Source organism: Camellia sinensis, chromosome 6 (genome assembly GCF_055761805.1).
Source record: "Camellia sinensis isolate YWXY chromosome 6, ASM5576180v1, whole genome shotgun sequence".
Lineage (NCBI taxonomy): Eukaryota > Viridiplantae > Streptophyta > Magnoliopsida > Ericales > Theaceae > Camellia > Camellia sinensis.
The window spans coordinates 176,795,826-176,819,357 of NC_138966.1; the positions used below are offsets into that span (position 1 = coordinate 176,795,826).

At 32.5% G+C, this 23,532-nt stretch overlaps 1 long non-coding RNA gene across 1 annotated transcript; it reads right to left on the minus strand.

Annotated features, from left to right (window-relative positions):
- Positions 1-12,141: 12,141 nt before the first annotated feature.
- On the minus strand, positions 12,142-15,401 carry LOC114283980 (uncharacterized). Its single transcript, XR_003636752.2, has 3 exons — positions 15,169-15,401; positions 13,755-13,825; positions 12,142-12,292 (listed from the first exon to the last, which is right to left on the minus strand). It is a non-coding gene; the product is annotated as an uncharacterized LOC114283980 (long non-coding RNA).
- Positions 15,402-23,532: the final 8,131 nt, after the last annotated feature.

The window sequence follows — 23,532 nt, forward strand, 5'->3', positions numbered from 1 at the left end:
ATATATTCATCAATTCACATATGCATAGATAATCAAATTCAAACCTTAACCTATAAAGTGAAAGTCATTTTCTATGTTAGAAGTTAGAGCTAAAAATCATTCAGAGCAAAGGTATCGACAAGCTTTACAAATAGATAGAATACTGCCAAAGCTTCTAGGTAGAAAACTAGAAAGAAGGAAAATCTAATGTTATTGTCACACACCTCTCTGCCTCCATTGTATCGCAGTACCTCAGCCCCCAATCTACTTCCATCATGCTGCAACTTCGACTCTTCTACCTTCTTCGCCCATGGATGGGTCTTCATCAATGAAATCATTGATAGAGAGAGAGAGAGAGAGAGAGAGAGAGAGAGAGAGTCTTGCATTGATGGGTCCTCTGTTATGGTTTAGATGAAAGGAGCTAGTGATGTGGGATCACCAAATCTGGGTATCCCTCTTCTTCCTCTTCGTCTGTCTTTCATCTCTCATCTATATTATTGAGAGAGCAGCAATATTGGGGGTTTGTGATTCTGGGCACCTTTGGTGGTGGTTTTCATTCAACAAGTTTCATTTTATTATTGAAAATTTGCTAATGCAAATAGCAAATCTTTTGTATTTGTCATTAGGCTGGAATTATAATTAGAATTCTTTGTAGTTCTTTCTGTGCATTCTTTTTACAAAACGAAAATTAACATCTCAAACAAGGGTGTTACCGATATTTCACCATTGTACTAAACGGTGTTAACCAATAGAAGGGGTGTAGTGTTATTTCATAATTATAGAAGGGGTGTTAGTGTAATTTATCCTTATTCCCAACCTGTATTCTAATCCAATCCCAACACTCATCTCCCAGAACAGACAGACCCTTACCGTTTTCGTGTGAATGGCAGCCAGTTGTGTTTGTGGTGGCCTGTGGTGGTAGTGTTTGTGGTGGCAGATTTAATTTATCACTATTATTTTGAAAATAAACATGATTGACAGAATTTATATTATTATTCATAAATTTTTAATAAAAGATAAACAGATTTTTATACATGTGTGCATAATTAAGATAATTCAACATATGCTCATGAATGTGACATATTTTTGGTAACTTGAATTGTTGTTGGTATCTTGCTAACAACTATTTTTTGGATCTAAATAGCACTATTCAAAAATAAAGACTTAAATAAAATAAATTTATTATCTTGATCAGCAAAAATCCAGATCTAAAGGACTCTTGTAAAGTTACAAATTTGGTAAAAAATGCATGTGCCGACTGTTTTGTTTTGTTTTATTTTATTTTATTAATATTTTATTTTAAGACAAATTACATATTAGTGTATCTCTTTAAAAATAATTGCATATCAGTAAATCTTCTTATCAACCTTAATAATTAAAATAATAAAATTTTAAATAATTTTGTAAATATTTTTTTTGAAATACACTGGAGTGTAATTTTTTCTTTATTTTAATCCAGAAAATCATATTTTTATAAAATATATATAATTTTAAGGATGAAATCGTATTTGTAAAAACATGACTAAATAACAACATTTTACACTAAATTAGCTAAAATTGTGTTTTGGAATCATGATATCCTGAAATCAAAATTTTAAAATACACCATCGGGGTAGTGGCATTGGCCTCCCCTAGCAGAGAGTTAAGTGCGACTCCTGGAGGGTGCGAAATGCTGGATACTTTCTAGTAATTCTCTGTAAAGATCTTGCGCTATACTTCAATTAAAACTTGGCACTGTCGGGGGTGGTTAATGAGCTTCACTGGTGTCTTGGTGGTAGGTATTTTCTTTTGAATTGGGTTAAATCAGGCTGGTAACTGACTATCTTGAGACCTGGGTCAAAAGATGTCGCGATGACACCTTAGAATATCATTTTTATTATTCAAAAGAAAAAAAAATTAAAATACGTTTTTATTAAAAACATCTAAATCTAAATTTATATTAATTTTTTTTTCAATTTATTTATTTTTTATTCAAAACAACTTGCATTGTTGTGTTAAAATAACTCACAACTACTCTTCTTTCCTTCCTCCTCTTTTTTGCTTCGAAAATTTTAATGTACACTCTTTTAAAAAACATGTATCATATGTACTATTAATATATATTTTTTCTTTAGTCATAATTAATTTTTTTCTTTAATTATGACTCATAAATTCTTTAATTATACCTCATATTATGTTTAGTTAAGATATTTTTTTAATTATAATTCAAAAAATTAAAATTATATCATTTTTTTAATTATAAGTTACATTTTTCTTTTTTTTTTAGTTTATTTTGAAAAGTAGGTAAAAAATAAATTTTAAATTTTTTATTAAAAATATATATATATATATATATATATATATATAAAACAATAAAGAAACCTTTGTTTCTTGGAAGTACACTGATTGACCATGTGACTTGTTTCTTAGGAAAGTGTGTATAGAGAGAGTGTCGATCCGACAAGTTATCACCCATCCCAACTAAATCAAAGTTTAGGTTTCGTTTGGGAAGAGATCGGTTTAGTTAAAAAGTTATTAAAAAAATTAATAATTTATATCAAAAAGTTAAAGATTCTATTTTCTCTTTACTTTTTGTACATCTTTTCATAAAAAGTTAAAAAATCATCTTAAACATACTAATTTTTTTTACATCACATTTTAGCTATAAAAAGTTACTAAAAAACCTGTTCCCAAACGAGGCCAGTGTTTAATTAATGACATTACTCTAAGTTAGTTTTATTCTATTTTAATTTCACATTTATGGTCATCATACAACTCTATGTCTACAGCTCCTACAGAAGATGTCACGTCTACAGTAGCCAATACAGTGGCCAATACAGTAACTTCTACATCAGAAGCCAGAGAGTTAGTTGCTTATCAAGATGTCAAGGAGGCACTTGATAAGTGGACCATACCGAAAGTAAAACCCGACACCATCTATAAGATCGGTAAGCTTGATTTTTTCAGTCGAAGAATTATTAAAACATTTGAACATGCAGCTTCAGTTCAGAATAATGATGAACTCATGCATTTAATACAGCTTCAGGATCTTTATCCTTTTTTCAAAGATTACAAATATGTCCACATAGGACTTGTCCAGGTAGCTTTTAAGCCTTTAACTCTTTTAGGTCAAAATACTAGTATCCAGTGCACACTAAGAAATGGTAGGTGTACCAATTAGAGAGCTTCCCTCATGGGCGCCATAGAAACCAGTCTAGCTCATGGTCCAGTATATTTTGATATATATCCTAACCTGAGTGTCGCCCTGTCAGATCAAAACCTATCTAAGGTTTTAGAACTGATAATTTTTGTAATAACCCGACCCTCGTACATGTTCTCTGTTATGTTTTCGGATCCACTTTTATGATTTCGAATGCTTATTGTGAAATCATATGAGGAATTAAAGTTAAGTAAGTGAACCATATGTTTAAAGGAAGTCTATCTGTTCAACAAGAAAAGTATCTGTTATATTAGAAGGTTTGAATCGAAATTGAAGGCCTTAAGGGCTTAATTATCTGAAATTGATTTTATATATGTGGTCAGCATAATTTTTGGGTAATATTAGGCATTTTTGGGAAATTTCAATTTCGGATGTTTAAACGATTACTTTTTGTCCTTATTCAATCAATATATCTATATATATCTATAAGCTTCTCATAAAGCTAAAGACTTAAGACCTACTTCATAAGATGTTCTCTGGGAGTAAAGTGTTGAGAGGAAGAACAAGGAAGCCTTGAGAGGGATTGAAGCTAAGGTAAGTTCAATTTCCCCTAGTCCAATCCTCTTCCCCAAGGTGAAATAGGAAGTTTTGATATAGAGTGATCTAAATTGTGATGGAGGTCTTGTGTGTGTGTGTGCGTGTGTATGTGGGTGTTGAAATTTTGGTATGTTAATCCTATCATCATGTGTTTCCTTCATTATCAAGTTGGTGTTCATTATTATGAGCATGATTTTGTGTATCTATGGTATGTTATGTGCATACGAAGCTAAGAACCTCAAGACATGGAAGCGTGTTTATGAGTTTCAACCTTTGGTCCATTGAATTGAGTTGTGTGCATGGATTTAATTCAAGCTAGAGTGTTGTATATTGTACCTTAAATTTCATGCTTTTTGAACCATAATTTGGCAATGAAAAGATCTATTTTAGAGTCTTGCAAACACTCCCAAAAGAATGGGATTTTGATTCAAATTTCGGACCAAAACAGGGGAATCGCCGCACGTGCGGGAGTCACTGCTGCACGTGCGGCAAATGCTGAAAATTTTGGGTTTGGTTCTGCTTAAAAGGCACGTGCGGGGGCATTCTGCCGCACGTGCGGGGGAGTTTGCCGCACGTGCGGGGCTCACAGCCGCACATGCGGCCCATGCTGAAAAACGTGGATCGCTCCGTTTTGCGTGTAGAACCCTCTAATGTTGTCGGAATATGTATTTGATGCCTTTTAATATGTATAAATTCCTTCGAAGTAAAACGAAACAGAAAGTAATTTGATATGAAAAGGAAACTAAATTGTAAAGGTTGAATGTGTGCAGGGCACACTCCGGGAGGAACAAGCACATCATCACAACACTGTGAGTAGTAGTATCATTATCCACTTTACATATGGCTAATGATTTTCATTAGCATTCCGTTTACGCAACTACGTTAATGTTTCAAGTATGCAACTATGTTAATGTTTCAAGTATGTATGTTAATGTTTCAAGTATGTAAAGAAAGAAATGGGAAAGATAAAGTATCTTCCTTCTATAAGACTCTGGGCCTACGGCCATTCAATATAAGTTGTTATGATATGAAACAAAGTGCTACATGGAACTAAGTGCTGCGACGTGAGCCACTTCTAGAATCCGTGTGAGACACCTCTTGAGTTCGTATAAGTATATTCAAGGGCTTAGTGCCAAATTATCCAAGGGCGTAATGCCACTCTATTTAAGGGCTTTATGTCGCCATGTTTAAGGGCTTTGTGCCACCATGTTTAAGGGCATCATGCCACCATATCCAAGGGCATTATGCCACCATGTTCAAGGGTTTCAAGCCATTATGATTTAAGATGTGATATGTCAAGCTGTTATGTTCAAGACTGGGCCTAAGACCGTTATAAGATGAACACAGAATCAAGCTAACTATGTGACCTCTGCATTTCCATATGTATTGATATATGTCATGTTTCAAGTTGAGCATTGTTTCATTTATGTATTACTATTCACTGAGCCCGGCTTACTCTCTGTTATGTCTGTTTCTGTAGGCAACCAACCAGGTGGTCAATCCTAACCCATGACGCCCGGTTTCTTTTGTCAACCTTCGTGTATCCAGGCACTTACGAGGCCACTTATTTTGTGAAGTTTATTAAGATAATTGGCTTACTTCTTGACTATCCTTCCAAGGTTGAATGTATATAACTTCTACAGTTTTATACATGCTCGATTATAGGGCTAGGTCTGTATCTGTGTTTGTGTATAAGTACTGCTAAGGAATATTTTTGGACTTTATCGGCCTATTATGGTGCATGTGATGTATGAGATCCTGGCATATTAGAAATAGCTCAATGGAGTTTGTTTAGTTTATTATTCTTTTAATATTTTGTGCTTCCGATAAGGCCCATATGCTATATATACCAGGTTATATGTCTGTTTTTGAATGGTTCATGCTCGAACTTTTAGGGGCAAGTTTGGGGCGTGACAATTTTATCTCATGGTTATGAGTATCTTCAGGATCACCACCCTTTACAGTAATCTCCAGAATTTATTTAAAGGTTTTATCAACTTTAAATCCTTATATTCGAAAGCAGAGTGATCAAGGTCACACAGTGCTTATTGACACCAACCTTTACAGTAGTCAAGTTGCTGTTCCAAGAATGATTCAATGGGACAAAATTACTTTTCCAGAAAAATAGCAAATAACTAATGTTGTTCCCCCTAGACCAATTGTTCGACACAATTTGGATGATGTTATACAGACAGAAGGAGGTAATGTTTACCTTCGTTTTCAAAGACCTCAAAGGCAATTATCCAAAAGTATGTCAACTGCCAGTATTAGCTCTACTCCTTCTTTTAGAGAAGCATATAGGGTAGACTTTCCTGAGTCATCCAGACACTCTAGTGCTGAACCTGTAGAATCTGTTATACAAGGTATGCCATCTAGACCACCAAGTAATCCAGACCATGTTGACCCTATGGATCCAGTTGTCCAAGGATTACAATTTTCAACCAATAGAATCCCACATGGTATTTATGAACCAAGGGAATCCAGTAGCAAAGGACCTTATAGTCCAACTGCCAGTGACATGAATTTTGAAGTCTAATGGATTTTAATCCCGGCAGTGAAAACAGGAAAATCCTAAATCAGGATTTTTACCAGGATAAATATGTAACATTCAGAGAATGGTATTTTGCTAATCACACTCCAAAAGAGTTACAGGAATTTAAAATCCAGTATTATAAGTTTGTGGAAGAACACTAGACACTTCAACCTTTTCCAAAATGGTACATAGAAAATGGTAGTATCCATAATTCCCACATAAATGTCTTAGAAAACATTCAGAAACAATGGATTACAACAGATGGTAATATAATCACATCAATCCATCCTCCTGAAAAGTCATTAGAATTACTTCCAAGTGATTCTACTACTCAGCCCTTAGTTATTACTGCTTATGTAGAACCCCTTACAAAAAGCACTAATGCTGTGACAGTCAAGGAAATTATTCCCATTCTAAAACAGAATAATTATACTAATCTTTTCTATCAAACTATGGGCAAACAATTAACTAGAATTGAAGAAACAGTTGTTCATTTAAAAAACACCTGTCATCTTCAACCAAAAATTCCAGATATACAACCTGTAGCTTTTAAGCCTACACCTACAGTAACCAATTTTAATTTAAAACTTAAAAAAGATAATACATAATTCATGGAAACTCTTTTAAGCAAGATTAAAGATCTTCATATAGGAGAATCCTCCCAAGTAAATATGTTATCCATAGATCATTTCCGGGAAATAGATGAAAATTATCAGAATTTGGATCCTTACCAAATATCTGAAATCCAGGCCAATTTCCAAAATGAACCCTCTTCTGTTAATAAAGTAAATTATGGAACAGAGGTTAATAGGCAAGCCTATACAGCTCCCAGTAGATATTATTATTCCAAACCAACACCTATGGATCTTCTTTATGAAGAAGACTTCCTTCAACATCAAAAATCTTACCACAGTGGAACCATTTATGAATGAAATATTGATGGTCTTTCAAAATATCAAATATTTGAGGTACTTCAGCATATGCTTATGTTTGCTACTGTCTCCAAACAAAATGAGAATACCGACCATCAAGTTGCCTGATTTATAGTCAGTGTCTTTACTGGGTTACTAAAAGGATGGTGGGATAATATTCTCACTATAGCACAAAATAATGAAATTTTAAATTCTACTCGCATCAAAACTGATTCAGACACTCGAACTGAATCTACAGAGCAAGATGCTGTTTACACTTTGGTAAACAGCATAGTTCTCAATTTCATTGGTGCTGTAACAGACATCGAAGATCGGAGTAGAGAACTCTTACAGAAATTAAGATGTCCATCTTTATCCCATTTTAGATGGTATAAGGATGTATTCCTGATGAAAGTACATCGTAGAGCCAATGCTAATTTTGATCATTGGAAAGCCAAGTTTATTGATGGTCTTCCTACTCTCTTTGCTGAAAGAGTCCAAAAGAAGTTAAGAGATCGTCATAACCAATTGGCAATTCCATACAGCAGATATACCTACGGTCAACTTGTAGGATTAATTACTGATGAAGGTCTTGCTTTATGCAATGATCTTAAATTACAGCAACAAATGAAACACCAACATCTTCCAGGAAGGAAAGAATTACGTGAGTTTTGTGAAAAATTCGCCTATGATACAAAATTATAGTATCCTCATAAACAGAAACGACATAAAATTGGAAAATCTTCTAAGAATTATTCCAAAAAATCCAGAAAATATAAATATGCTAAAAATCCAGTCCAGTCACAAATGCCTTCCAAAGGTAAACAAAAGTATTCCAGAAAGAAACCCTCTAAATCCACAATTAAATGTTATAAATGTGGCCAGATAGGTCATTATGTCAATCGTTGTAAATCTAAAATACAACAGAAGCTTAATGAACTATTCTTAGATGACAATATCCAGCAGTAAATTCTCAGAATGCTTTCTAATGAATTAGATACTTCTTCTGATAATGAAGATGAAATTGCAGCCTTATATTCAACAGATTCTGAAGATAACTCTGATCATTCTCCAGAAACTTGTAAATGTAAGAACCAAATAAATCAAATTTCTGATGAAGTCAACTATTGGAAAGCTATAGTTGAAATGAATGGACTTAATATTGGAGGACCCAGTATTAATGTTCTTACAGAAGAAGAACAGAAAATGATTAATATTACTGATTATATTTCTAATCCCGAAATGAAACTAAAGTTCTTAGAACTATGTTTACAGTATCAAAAGAAGGAAGAAATTCTTCCTCCGCAACATTACAGTATGAAAGAAGTTTTTCAACGACTTCAACCAGTTACAGAAGAAAAAACCCTAATTATTCAGGATTTAAAAATGGAAGTAAATGCTTTAAAAATTGAAGTTAAACATTTACAGACCTGTAATATTGCTATTAATTCTGAGATTAAAAAGATTTATAATAAAATACAGCATAAGGAGAAAACTAATGGATCTACTTCGGAATCCATAACCATTCCAGAAACTAAGGAGCCTGATTATCTCATGCTCATGAATACTGTTACTTTCCAGAAATGGTATATCAGAATTACTTTTATGAGAAAACCTGATTTTATCATAAAAGATGCCATTGCTTTTGTTGATAGTGGTGCAGATATGAATTGTATTCAGGAAGGATTAATCCCTACTAAGTACTTTCATAAAACAACCCAATCACTTACAAGTGCAAGTGGTAATTCGTTATACATCCAGTATAAACTTCCAGAAGTTTTAATCAGTTATTAAAAAAATCAATAATTCATATCAAAAAGTCAAAGATTTTATTTTCTCTTTACTTTTTGTACATCTTTTCGTGAAAAGTCAAAAAGTCATCCTAAACATACTAATTTTTTTTACATCACATTTTAGCTAAAAAGTTACTAAAAAACTTGTTCCCAAACGAGGCCAGTGTTTAATTAATGACATTATTCTAAGTTACACGACTGCTTCTATTAAGATTAGGGTATAAAAATATATAATTCGATTACGTAATTATCGATATTTAATTAATATAATTTTTAATATACGTGAAGTATTTAACAAATTTTACAAAATGAATAGTTCTGATCATAAAAATAAGTTCATAATAAGTCTTAAATTGAAACACAACAGTTACTATTGTGTCACATATACAACAGGAATTTCATACCGGATTAACTAGTGTCAAATCTTTTAAGTTAGAAAATGTTACTTTGTATTGATTAAAGACAAAATAGATTAAAATAATTAATAAGATAAATATCATATCTAATCCATAATTATTTTATTTTTTCTCTCATAACTATCAAATCAGTTAAAAAAAATTTACTAATTTCTTAAACACAATTATTTTAATTGAACTAAAATAATCTATTAAAATAATCATATTCCGAAATAAGGCCTATATAAAAATATGATCATCATGGAGTGTTTTAAGAAATTAATTAAAAATTGACTTTTTATTTTTTTTTTCTTTAATTATTTTATCTTTTTATAAATAAAAAATATGAAAAATAATATTACCCAAAATAAATTAAAAATTAAAAACTAACTTTTTATTAGATTGCCAAAGCAATCCCATATACGGAAAATGTAATTGGCACCATGTTAGTTTTTTTATTATAAAAGTAAAAATGCCTTTTCATTACAAAACGACCAGGTAATGCAAAGAGAAATGAGTGAGACTACTAAGAAGAGAAATATTAATAGTTCTAAAGTGGTATAGGTCTCACATGATGGAATGTTTTGCTCATTTTTTTTTTTTTTTTTTTTTTTGAATTTTCACTTCATTAATGGTCCATTAATGTTTCCAAATTAGTGGAATGAATCATTGTGAGTAATGCAAAATAGCAAAAATGTTTCATACCTCTAATTCAAGACCACTAAAAGACCTCTAATGACGTGGAACACAGTGCGTAAGGAAAAAACCCACGCCCTCTCTCTTCTCTTCTCTTCTCTCTCTCATCTCTTCCAAGACAAATCCCCTCTCTCGCCCTCCTTTCCTCTCACCGACCATTGACGACCTCTCCACCGACAACGACAATATCCAATCACCTCCTCTCACCCTCATTTCTATTTCCTCTCATTGACAACCGATCTCCCTGCTCTCTCGAAAAACTATTGAACCCACCATTATCGCCAGCAGCAGCAACCCCTCTTCTCCTTTCCCTCATATCCGGCCGACGCTACCCTGCCAAGCCCTTTATTTCTCTCCCTCCTCCCCCGCTGTCCGCCGCCTCCTTCTTTCCTTCTCATTCTCCTCCTTTGCTTTCTATTTATAATGTAATAGATTTATTCAAATGCTAGGCCTTGGAATTTCCATAACTTGAATTCAAAAGGTAGCAGAGATTGAGCAACAGTTCATCATCGATTAAAAATAATTAACCAGAAATTTATCAATTTATCATTCTCAATATATATATTTATATAAATTCATCATTCTCGAAAATTTATCAATTCATCAATTCCTCATTCCCAGAAATTTATATCAAAGCATCATTCTCAGAGAAAATCAATTACAAACATTACTTCCAGTGAAAACTTCCCAGTAGAACAGTAAATAAAAGGAATAACTCCTATTTAATTATGCAAATATATATATATATATATATATAGACAAAAAGGAGAATGTTTTTCGAAATCGCCTGCTACACTCCCGAGTAAGCTCCTGTCCCCGTGTGTTTCTGATTCAGCAAACAGACCTAATGTATACAGTCCACACCAAAAAGCATAGTTCACGAGACTCTTGTTGAAATGATATTGAGAAAAATATATAAAATCTTACCCCATTTCAAGTACGTTTTTGCTACTCAAAATCCATCTCCACACGAGCAATTGTGTTGCATGCAAAAGAAGTTTTCTTTTCTTTTTTTTAATTTTTAACAGAAGGGACTCAGTGAGATACATGGGGGTCACACACAAATGGACCCCACTGTTTGTCTCTCATGCGATCCGTTCTTCAAAAAAATTTTCTCTACTTATATTTTCTAAAGAGTAATGCAAGAGACCTCTAAAACATCGTCCCTAAACTTACCACTAAGGTGGCAAGGGATTGGGTCTTGGGTTGATTCCAAATAAAAAAAAAAAAAAAACATTTAATATTGACTTGATAAAAAGGAATTTCACTTGTATTCTATCCAATTAAAATATAGAAACAAGTTTGATAAAAGCATTTTTCACCTCTTGCTTTTGAGAAGATTAACAAGGCATTCTTCATGAGTAGTAGAACCCAAGCATGTATAATAAAGATATGAGCTCAACCAAAGCAAACCAAACCAAACCAAACCCCAAAAGAAAAAACAAAACAGAAACTGTAGGAGGAAGCACTTGAAGGCTATGCAATGAACAAGTGTTTTTCAGATAGAGTCAACCTACTTAAAAATATTGAACAAGTGTTTGTCCTGCCCATCATACACAGACACAGGTGGGTAAACGAAACAACTTATATTTCAAAATATTTCTTCACCAAATATACAATCATTAGTCCCTTAGTTGATTGTATAAATATCTCTCGACGTAGTTGATCTGATATTTTGAATATAAAAAGGATGCCCATGTGTCATGTGCTTTAAATTCGTAAGACTGGGACTGCTATGCATCGCTAACAATTTCAAAGGTGTAATTAGCAAAACACAAGGGAAACTGTGTTTTCATTGGCCAAAAGTCCCAATGAAAACAACAACACTGGAGTTCCTAGCTGCTAAAAGTGCCTGCCAAGACATTAAACATCCAAAATCCAATTTAGTTAAGAACAACGTGCAGACAATTTGATACAGTAGAAAAAATGAAGTAAGCTAAGAATTGTTTAATCTCATAACACATTGCAGTCAAGAAGCAAAGTTCAGATGAAAAGTAGTTTGCTTATGTGGTGAGAGTACTAAACTTGATCTCATGCTAAGATTTAGGGATTAAAGTTTTTTTAGGGGAAAGTAAATTGTCCACCAACATACACAATATACACAAGCATGTTCATTCAATTAATTCACAGAGTCTGATTTGAAACATTCATGATCAGATACATTCCATGAAAAATTTGATAAATTCTCCCTTACCGCAATAAAAAAAGGTTTTGTCCCCTAGCTCAGAGAAAAATATAAGCAAGAATGCCTGCAAAACAAAAAATGAAATTTTAAAGAGTGGAAGTTTAAATGCCCATAAGCAGTAATCTAATTCAGGTGAAAAGGTGAGTTTTCTCTAGACAGGTCAGCTTTGCAGTGGCAAATAACTAATGGTGTAACTAAATGCTACCAAATTAAAATTTCATCAGGTAGAGGGCAAAGAACGAGCACAAAGTTTTCCCTGCAAAATTTTCCCCGCATAATCTGATAAAAATATGCATCTAAAAAGGCCACATAATAATCGTGAAATCTTGATAATGATTTTTTTGGCTTGTTTTGTCCACTTAAGAACTACATGTTCACATTGAGCACTTGATTTTTAGTTAACTTCCCATCCGATGTTACTTCAAATTAGCAACAAATATCAAACTATCGATACAATGGGTGTTCGTTAAGAACTACATAACGCCAAAAAAGTTACAATTTCAATACACATTTCACATATTCCCATACACTTTATATATATATATATATATATATTTCATACTCTTTTCACATATTTCAAGACACTATAAATATATAGACATTTCAATACATTTCACATATTCCCAATATGAGAAACTAAACAGACTATTGTTTTCCTTCCATCACCATAAAGAACCTGCATAGAATAGGCCAAACTCCAAATAGATTACTAATTAAAAATTATCCAATGACAAATTAATTTAATAGATTGCAATGTAATGTGCCAATTGTAGTATCTGTAGCAATCACACATAAATCTTAGTACACAAAGCCGCCCAAAATTCACTATCAATATTCAAGAGTTAACAAAGATTAAACTAAAATCGAACAGCGTGTTAGGCACAAAAAAGCAATTACTAACAATTAATCATTTAACCACTCTTCTTATCAAAAAACAAAAAACCCCATCACTCCTTCAAACTCACTGTTTTTCTTTTGATATAAATCAGATTCATTTATATGAGTTTAAATTTGCACTTTACATCACTGAACTGGGACAAAGTTCAGAGCTCCGACTCTCTCAAATTAAAGGAAACAAGGAACCACTCCCAAGTAAACAAAGATTTTTCTTTCTTTCCTTAAGAATTTGTAAACAGAGAACTAAGATGACAAAAGTATGCACATTATTAAACATTATAAAATCCAAAGTTTAATTTCATTCTGAACAAATTTTTCCAGCACAGATATAAATTTTAAATTTCAACATAAAACAAATATTCACATTCAAAGTATCTTATTGCCCACTGACACAAACTCATTGTGAAATTTATGCATAAAAACCCAAACCATATGATGAAAAATTAAAACACTATCAATGAAACTTAACTGAACACACAAAACATCTGGAAAGAAGCTCTATGGCTTAAATATGAGTTTTTTCCAGATAAATTATGGCTCAAATATGGGAATCAAAAGAAATTATCACATTCATTTACTGCAGGATAGAAAAATCATGGTTAGTAAATATTTTGAATGAAATTTTGTACCTAAAGCATATGCATGCCGAAAATCATCCAATGTAATGCCATCCAAAAAATTCAGGGAAGTGATCAAAAGCCTGAAATCAACAAAGAAGGGTGTTTATATAATAAAGCGTATGAAGATTTCCAGGCATTAGCAGTGTACAAGATTGCATCATATCAGTAATATTAAATGTGATAAATAAGACCTGCTGGATCAGCTCAATTAAAAGGATTCACTATGTTTTGTTTTGTTTTCAAAATTTGTTTTTAAATAATAATAATAACAATAATAATTTTATGAAAAATTAAAGAAAAAAACTCATTAATTTCACATGATTTTCTTTTTTTAGGACGAAAAAATATCTTTTAGGTTTTAATGAAACTACTTTATACTACTTTTTTTCAAAATCAAAAAACATAATATAAAATCAAACCAAACAAAACAGGAATTTACAAAAGGAAAGTGATTTAGCAGCATAAAAAGCACAAAAAACCAAGACAGAGAAGTGGGTTGGTAAACAACAGAGGGCCTTGCCCCCCAGCAAATATAGAACACATTACTTGGAGGAGACAACATAAGAGCCAAAACCAGAGGAGCCAAGTAATATTTGACCTGTCTTCCCTTCTATAATGAGAGGATAATCATCTGTTTTGATGTTCACATTCAAGTGTAGATACACATTTACAACAACTTTAGAGTAAGTTTTAACCAATTTAAAAGCCAACCAAAGGGGTGTTGTTGGGAAAGTAAATTAAGTTGGTGAGAAAACTGCAAGACCAATTAGGCAAAAATAGAAAACTCCTCCCCATTTTTAGACATATAGCAGCTGCGTGGTCCCTTAAAATCCCTCTTTGCCACACAATCAGATCACGGAGAATCTAATTGTGAGGTACAGAGGAAATATGAACGAAAGAACAAGAGAGAAAGGGACATGTGATCCTCAGTCAAAAGAGAGATGTTATTGCAACTCATTAGCCCTAAGCGAGTTAGCATACCACGGCTGTTGCAGTTTAAATTTTAAAGCTCTCAAGCAAGGAGAAGAATGATGTTGAAATTCTTAATTTTTCGCTACATATAAGTTTTCTAAGAGAAATTTTCATGCAAGGAAGCATTTAAAGATGTGTAAAGATTAAGAAATAGAAACATTATTTAGCATTTGTTTTTACTGAGGGACTATATTGCAACACTCTTTTCCCAAGTATGAAACCATCAGATTGATTAGTTTCACTTATAAGGCAATCACTCACATAGATAAACAAACTCTGCTTCTAGCACTAAATCATGTAATAAATCAAGTCCAATGCAATTCAACAAAACAGGAGAAAAAATCATACGTGTCACTAGTGAAAAAGTTCATCAAACTAAGAAGTTTTATGGAAATCTAACCAGAATCACAAATTCTTACATGATTCATATCCACAAATGAATATATGGTACCTGATCGGAATCGTTACCGGAGAGTCGCCGCGAAACGGAGAATCGAGGAGAGATGAGGCGGCAACGGATCAGAAGCAATCTAGCGAAGAACCATTGCATTTGCGAGAGAAAACGAAATTAGGGATCTGTGAGAGAGAGAGAGAGAGAGAGAGAGAGAGAGATAGTGAGTGAGTGACGAGTGATACCTGGATGCTTTTTTTTTTTTTTTTTTTGTCTTTGTTTTTGATAGTCCCGACTGTGAGTTCAAAAATTAATATATAAAGTAAAATAATAGGCAAATTACATATAACTCTTTCGAGGTTTAGTTAAATTATAGGTATTTTTTTGAAATTTTAGAAATTACAGATATCTTTTTAAAATTTATATTTTCATAATAAATTGTCCCATGAAATTTATATTTTTATAACAATTTGTCTCCTAATTTGTTATGCAAATATAACCTTTAACGGGATATCTGTAATTTCTCAAATCTCAAAAATATCTATAATTTTACTAAACTTCGAGAGGGTATATGTAATTTGTCCTAAAATAATATATGATTTGGATTTATTAAGGACCAATTAAAATTGTAGGTAAAAGTGATTGATTAATTTATAATCAAATAGTTTTGTCTAAAAAATGTAGTAGTAATATGGTTAAATATATATTTTTTAAAATTATTTTATTTTGTTCTTAAAAATATAATTTTTGTAGATAAATTATTTTTGTCCTTAAATATTTATTTTTAAAACCTTAATTTCTTGTAGTGGCCTTTGAATTTATCAAAATGTCTTATAATAATTTTGTATATCTGTCATTGACAATTATTTTGTAATTTTTATCTTACCACAATAGTATATCTTCTGTTATTATTATTTATTCATTATCTTTAATGGAAGCTTATGACTATTATAGTGATGAATTCCATTCCGATTGTTGATCATAAAATGTGATAAAGGCCTCCTTTAAGTTGTTTTAGTTTTTATTTATAAAGTAGGGTAAAATATTTGTATTTGAAAAGATAATTAATTTTTTTTTTGTAATTGAATATAATATTTGTGAGAGAAAAAATTAAATAATTATAAATTTGATGTGATATTTGTTTTATTCATTATTTTAATCTATTTTATTTTTTTATGAATTCTAACCCAAAAAAGTAAAAAAAAAAAAAATTATAAAAAAAAAACCTTCGCCAAATAAGGCCAAAATTATCATTACGCATATGTTTACCTTTGGATGACATGAACCAAGAAAGAAGAATAAGAATCTCATTATTAAAAATCATATTACTTGTAATAAAATTTTAGTGTAAATTTTATAGTATTTATCCAGAAAAATATGAATAGTTTGTTATAAAAGAAATAAGACTACAAGATCATTTGTAATTGTTGCAAACATGGTGTATTAAAGGTTGGCTTGGGTTTCTAATAAATAATATAAAGATTTATTAGTTTGAATGAGTTGGAAATTTGTGTGAATCGATGGAGAGGCTTTTAGACTGGGTTCGCATCATAAATTTCAGTTAAAGAAAAATTTTAAATTTAATAGTTTTCGTTTGGGATTTAGGTTAGTTTTTAAATTTTTTTATCTTTTTGACTTCTTAGTTTAGAGTTAAAAAATCTCGTTGGGATAGATTTTTTGAATTTTTTGACTTTTGTGAGAGGAAAAAAATAAAATGATTATAGCCAAAAAAGTTCATAGCAAACATAGCCTTATATTCAATAGGTTAATGATTCATCTATCAAATTTGTTTAGTCTGAATTCACTCCACTAAATAAATTTAGTAAATGTAACGATACTATATTCAACAACACTTATTGAGAACAAATTTTTTACACTAGTTGAGAATAATTTTTTTTATTGGTTGGACAATGATACAGTCCCACCTCTAACAACAAAACCAACCCATGAGTATCAAAGTGTAATGCTCGCACACTTAGGTCAAGTTTGGCATCTCTAAAAAAATTTAAAAAGACAAAAAATTATTAAAAAAGTTAAAAAGTTATCACTATTCACAAATTAAAAATATAAAAAAATTAATTTATTACATATTTTAATAGAAAGACGTGACTGCTACTGAGCAGGAGATGGAAATGCTGTCAAATGGAAAAAAAAAATTAGGTATATAATTTATTAAATTTGAGGGAAATGTTGGGCCAGTGGGGGCTCACCATGGGTCTCGTTTTGACAATCTGAACCGTTCAACGTGTCTAACTCGTCAAGTACTATATGCCTGTAAAAAATCACGTTAATCGGATATAGATAGCTACATGATTAAATCAGTTTTGTATAAACAATAGATGGTGTTATAGTTAACGGTCGACAAAAACTAACACAATTAGATAGCTATCGATATCTGATCAATGTGATTTTTTACAAGCATATATTACTCGACAAGTTCTACATATTTAACGGTTCCGATTAGCAAAACGGGACATGTGGTGGACCTACACGGGGGGAACAACATCGTCCAATTCAAGCCCGAAAAGGAGGCAACCATTTTCCAACTCCTAATAGCCAACCACACTGCCTTAGGTACCGTACGGCTACTCAATCACTTCTCCTATACACTTATTTATATCATTTTTTAATACATATTTTTTCGTAAAAAGTCAAAAAATTTACCCAAACATCTATCTTTTTTTTCTCAACTTTTTAGTCCAAAAAGACAAAAAATGCACTTATTTAGGACACCCCAAACAACTCCTTATTGTATCTGGATAAATTTATACTTACGTTTGTTGCAAATTCGATTAAGGGGTTGTTTGGTTTTTGAGTTGGGCTAAAAAATTACAAAAGGATAAAAAAAAAAGTTAAAAAATCACAAAAGGACAAAAATCACAAAAAGACAAAAAAAAAAAAAAAAATTCATTCCAAAGTCAAAAAGTCAAAAAAAGCCACACAAAAATACCAAACGACCAAAAAAGGCTTAGGCTAAAAAAGTTTAAAAAGTCAAAAAGTCAACTAAAAAAGTCATTGCCAAACGAATACTATTAAAAAGTGTCAATGGAACCCAAATTTGTAATGGCACTATCCGCCACCACTAGAGACATTGCTGCGGCAGCAATGTGTACTATTATTTGTTTTCTCGTTCCCTTTTTGTGTGTGTGTGTGTTTAAAGTAGAAAGAAGTTCTTCTCGGTTAATCTTAGAACGACCAAGTCCTACTCCAATGTGTAGAGGGTCAAAAATTAAGCTCCAAATCAAGAATGGGCCTAAGTGCTGAGGTCGCCTCTCTGAGGCAACCAAAAATGAAAAAAATGAGCATGGGCTAAAGCCCAAGGGAAGTGAACCAACAGTGGGCCGAAGCAAGTCTGACCCGCCAAGGGTCTGAGCATACTCTACGAAAGAAAATGCCTAAGTCAAGTTGCAGAGGCTGCAGCGGTCAAGTTACAGAGGCACTTTGCCTTAGTACCGTCATTCACAATATTGTCGGTTCCACTGTCATTTGAAGTTGCTGACGGTAAGAGAAAGCTAAAGCAACTAAGTTGTGGAGGCAGCACTTGCGACGACCAAGTTGCGGAGGCACTTTGTCTCAGCGCCGTCATTTCAAGTTTTGTCAGTACCGCCGCCATTACAAGTATTGTCAGTGCCGCCGCTATGCGGAGTTGTTAAGGGAAGGACAAAATCAAAACAACTAAGTTGCAGAAGCAGTACTTGTAGCACCCAAGTTGTGAAGGCATTTTGTCAGCTCCACCATCTCCAATATTGTCGGTTCTGCAATTTTTGAACTTGCTGCGGGAAATGACTGCCGCAATAACTGCAGCCGCTGTAACTAACTTGCGGAGATAATATCCTACCAAGGTGATAGCAACCTTTGGGAGAGGTTGCCCCCCTACAAGTTGAGGCTAATACTTTGTGCTGATAGCAAGCCCCAAGGCATTACTAGCCTAGGGCTGATAACAGGCCCCAAAGTTCATTAACTTGGTACTAATAGCAGGTCCCAAGACTTATTAGTTGGAGCTGATAACAAGCCCAGAGACACCAATTTTCCACAGCAACCTAGCGAAGATGGGAGTAGGGTAGCTAGAATATAAGGGACTCTGATGGGTCGTTACACACATAAAATATAAACACTAAATTATTCCAAATTCTTTTAGAATAATGTCAAGTCCAGGTATCGATCCACCGGGAGAAATGTGAAATTAGACTAATTCAATTGCTAAATTCCTAAATTAATTTTGATTAAAAAGATTGAGAGATTTTATGACTAAACAAGAATTAAATGAAATTTAGAAATTAAATTGACAATTAAAATTAGGGTTTGAGATATTAATTTTTGGAAAAAATCCGAGGGCAAAGAATTTACCACTAACCACATAAATGAGATTTAACATTGTAATAAATTGCAATTCGGTTTGAAATATCTAATATTTTACAACTACAAGCTTGAAATATTGATAAAGAGAGTTGCCGCATTCAACGTACATGCATAAATCATCTCGAGTAGCACAAGGCGTTTGTTCTAAACTATGTGTGGACTCACCTTTTACGCGCTCCTGTTTCGGAAATGTTTGAAATGAAAGGCCTCACAATTCGGACTCCCGCAGTTTTGAATCTAGTCTCACAAGTGCAAAGTGAAACTGGTAAACACCAAAAAGTCCAAATCTGAAAAATCTTTTTGAAAAATCGATTTTAAATTAGATAATACCAAAATTGGACTGCTTTGCCAGATTACAAAGTCGCCACCTAAATATTTTATTTTGAAAAAATTTAGGAAACCTTGACTTGTGCCAAAGGCCATGTGTCTGTCATCACCAAAGTTGCCTCGGCTTGGGAACTTGGGTACGAAGGGGGAAGGTCATGAATTGAGCACCCCCGCTCGCCCGATCAAAGATCAGCCTCTACTAATCATGATATAAATTTTTATAAACATTATACGTTCTTATTTTGATTATTAAACTAGCATTACTATGTGATGCGCACAAGCAAGATGTGATGCGCACAAGCAAGTATAGACTAGTTTGCTTAATTTGAAATAATTCAACTCATGTTTGTTTGCGAAAATGGTTTGAATTTCCCACCTTAAGTGGGCTTAAAGATTTGCGAATTTGCCACCAAACATAGTGGGCTTAAAACATGATTTGCCACTCAACAAAGTGGGCTTAAAACTTACATTCGTTGAATCGTTCCATTTCAAATAACAAGCCTTCATCCACAGGTATTCATGCAGTTAAGCATTTAAGCACATAGCCTCATGGTAAGCATGCTAAACATGGCATCATTCACATTCATGCAACTATGCTAAAGCATAAAAACTCACCTAGTACTCCAAGCTTAAGAAGATATGAGTTAGAAATAATGCATGATTCCTAACTATACAAGATGTCTAATGCAACACATGCAATATGCAATTAATAGGCTCGGCTACTAATATGACATATGATTCGATTTGAACAACATGTGATTAAACACGTATTCAAGGAAGATATTGAAATTGCAATGCTGTTTGAATGATGCGCCGAGCCTCGGTGCATGCAATATAAGATGAATGGATGCAAGCATGTGATATGCTAATTAAAACATGTCTTTAATCTAACCATCAAAAGCGATTAAATAAAAGGGAGAAAGATGTGGGCTTGGAAGACATGCACACACGCATGCACGCACACACACTTATTACAACATTACACACTCGTGAATGAGGGTCCGAATGAATAAACTAACTAACTAGCTACGTGTAGACACCCCATTTTGACCGGTCCTAAGACTTAGGCGCTTTCTTTTGATTACCCGATGATGACAATTAGAAAGTGTTTCTTACAGAATCCTCAGTAGGAGAGATGGAATTTGAACTTTAATCCCAACCTTCACCATTATGGCCAAATCGTTTTAAAATACTAAATATTTCATTAGTTTAGTATTTTTGTAATTTTGTATAATTTTATTCATATTTTTGGTGTTTTTATATAAATTAGTATAAACTATATATTTTATATATATAAAATAAAATAATCAAAAGTTATATTATTATATTATATGTTTAATATTATTATATTATATGTTTAGTATTTTGGTATAAATTATATATTTTATATAATATATTATATGTATATAGATATATATTATATAATATTTATATTATATATATTATATAATAAAAATAATAAAAGAATTTGATGTCGGTGAGCTCGGCTGCCGACATCTCCCAGATCAAGCATATATATATATATATTATATAGATTTGTTGCCTATATAAGGCAAACAAGAGAGCATGGGGGAGTCTGAAAAAAAAAGAAAGGGGAGGGCCAACAAAAGGAAAATGAGGAAATCAGGGAGAGAAAAAAAAGGCAGTGGGGCTTGAGAGTTTGAGAAGAGAGAGAGGAAAAATAAAATATTTTCTTTGATATTTTTATTTCCATTTCATCAATACACCATTCAAAAACCAACTACTAAAGCTGTAATTCCAAATTTTTGACTGAGAATTGAGAACACATTCCACAGACTTGAAAGTAATCAAAAGAAAGTTTGTGACTCAGAAAATTCATCATTTTCCCAAAAAGGTGAGTTTTCGCAAATTTTCATTTAATTTAAAAATGTGATATAATTTGTTTACATACTTCATTTATTTCTTTTCATAACTGTTTTTTTTTATTGCTTTAATGGGACGACTGCACCACCCATATATCTGCTGTAATTTAAATATTGTATTTAAATTGCTGTAATTTATTACTTTAAATAATTTACCCCACCGAATGAATAGTAACCTCCGGCTGTGAATAGTACCTCCGGCGGTGAATAGTAACCCCGATGATGAATAGTAACCTCCGACGGTGAATAGTAAAAGTGCTAGGTTTCTAATTTCAGCACTATTGTATGCTATTTAGGGGGCTATTTAATTTATTTCAATGATTTATGTTTTAAATATCAAGTTTGTTTGTACTAACCAATTAATCAATTTCGCATAATCATCTCTGCAACCTCCCTCCATTCTTTGCTTATTTTGATTAAAAAGTTGTGAAAAATTAAGATTGTGGTTCAAGTATAAGAAAGGAACTCTTCCATGCTTAATGGTTTAATTTCTTCAGAGGTTCATTACCAAAAGTATAAAACGCTCTATACTTAATGGTTTAATCTCTTTGGAGATTCACTACCAAAGGCATAAAACGTTTTATGCTTAGGAGGTTTATTACCAAAGATATAAAACGCGCTATGCTTAATGGTTTAATCTCTTTAGAGATTCATTACCAAAGGCATAAAACGTTTTATGCTTAGGAGGTTTATTACCAAAGGTATAAAACGTTCTATACTTAATTGTTTAATCTCTTTGGAGATTCACTACCAAAGGCATAAAACGTTTTATGCTTAAAAGGTTTATTACCAAAAGTATACAACGTTCTATGCTTACTGATTTAATCTCTTAGGGGATTTACTAACAAAAGCATAAAACGTTCTATACTTAGCGGTTTAAATTCTTTGGAGGTTCACTACCCCAAATGTATACATGTTCTTATACTAAAGCAAAATATTTTATTTTTCATTTCTCTTTATTCATCAGTGTGTTTACTTTTAAGGGACTAATTGACCCTTGGAAATCACCAAGGAAAGTGTCATTATCACTTATTATCAAGTTTGGATTTCAAGTCATTATCACTCTTTTGAGTTTGACTAGTCCTTGTTGCACATCTTGAGTTTGACTTGGAATCCCGTATCGCTTGTAAATAAGTTTGACTCTTCCTTTGTAATTTCTCCCGAAGAAAATTTTCTCGGGTTAAGTTGATGCTTGTTTCTCTTTATTGCATTTTGGACTTAGTGGATGTAAATATCACTTTTGCACAAACAGGAGAAAAGATAAAGAAATGGACATGTAACAAAAAAAGCTAATAAAGTTGGTTAAAATTGGATTACAACCAACATAAATAACCAATATGATTAATTGAATTCAGTCGGACGTTATACCGAATTTATTATGTCAAGGCTTGCCTTACATCAATTATTGTAATAAATTAGACAACCCCTTTCATTTATTATTCATTCAGCTTTGTAATAATTATTTGTTTAGACACTTGGACATTTGGACCCTCCTGCATGAGGGCAAACAAACTTGTAATAATGTGTATGTCTTCCAACCCCACGTCTTTCTTCATTTTATTTACCAGCTTATGATGGTTAGATTAGGGACATCATGTTTAATTTAGCATACTCATGTTTGCATCCACTTGTATTGCATGCACCAAGGCCCTGCGCATCATTCTAATTCGCATTGTCGTTTAAATACTTCTTTGAATACATGCTTAGACCGCATGCGATCAAATCATTTCATATGTCATATTAGTAGCCGAGCCTAGTAATTGCATATCACATGTGTTGCATTTGTCACATTGTACAGTTAGGAATCATGCATATTTTCTAACTTTGTTTTGTAGCTTGTTCGCGGGACGTCGGT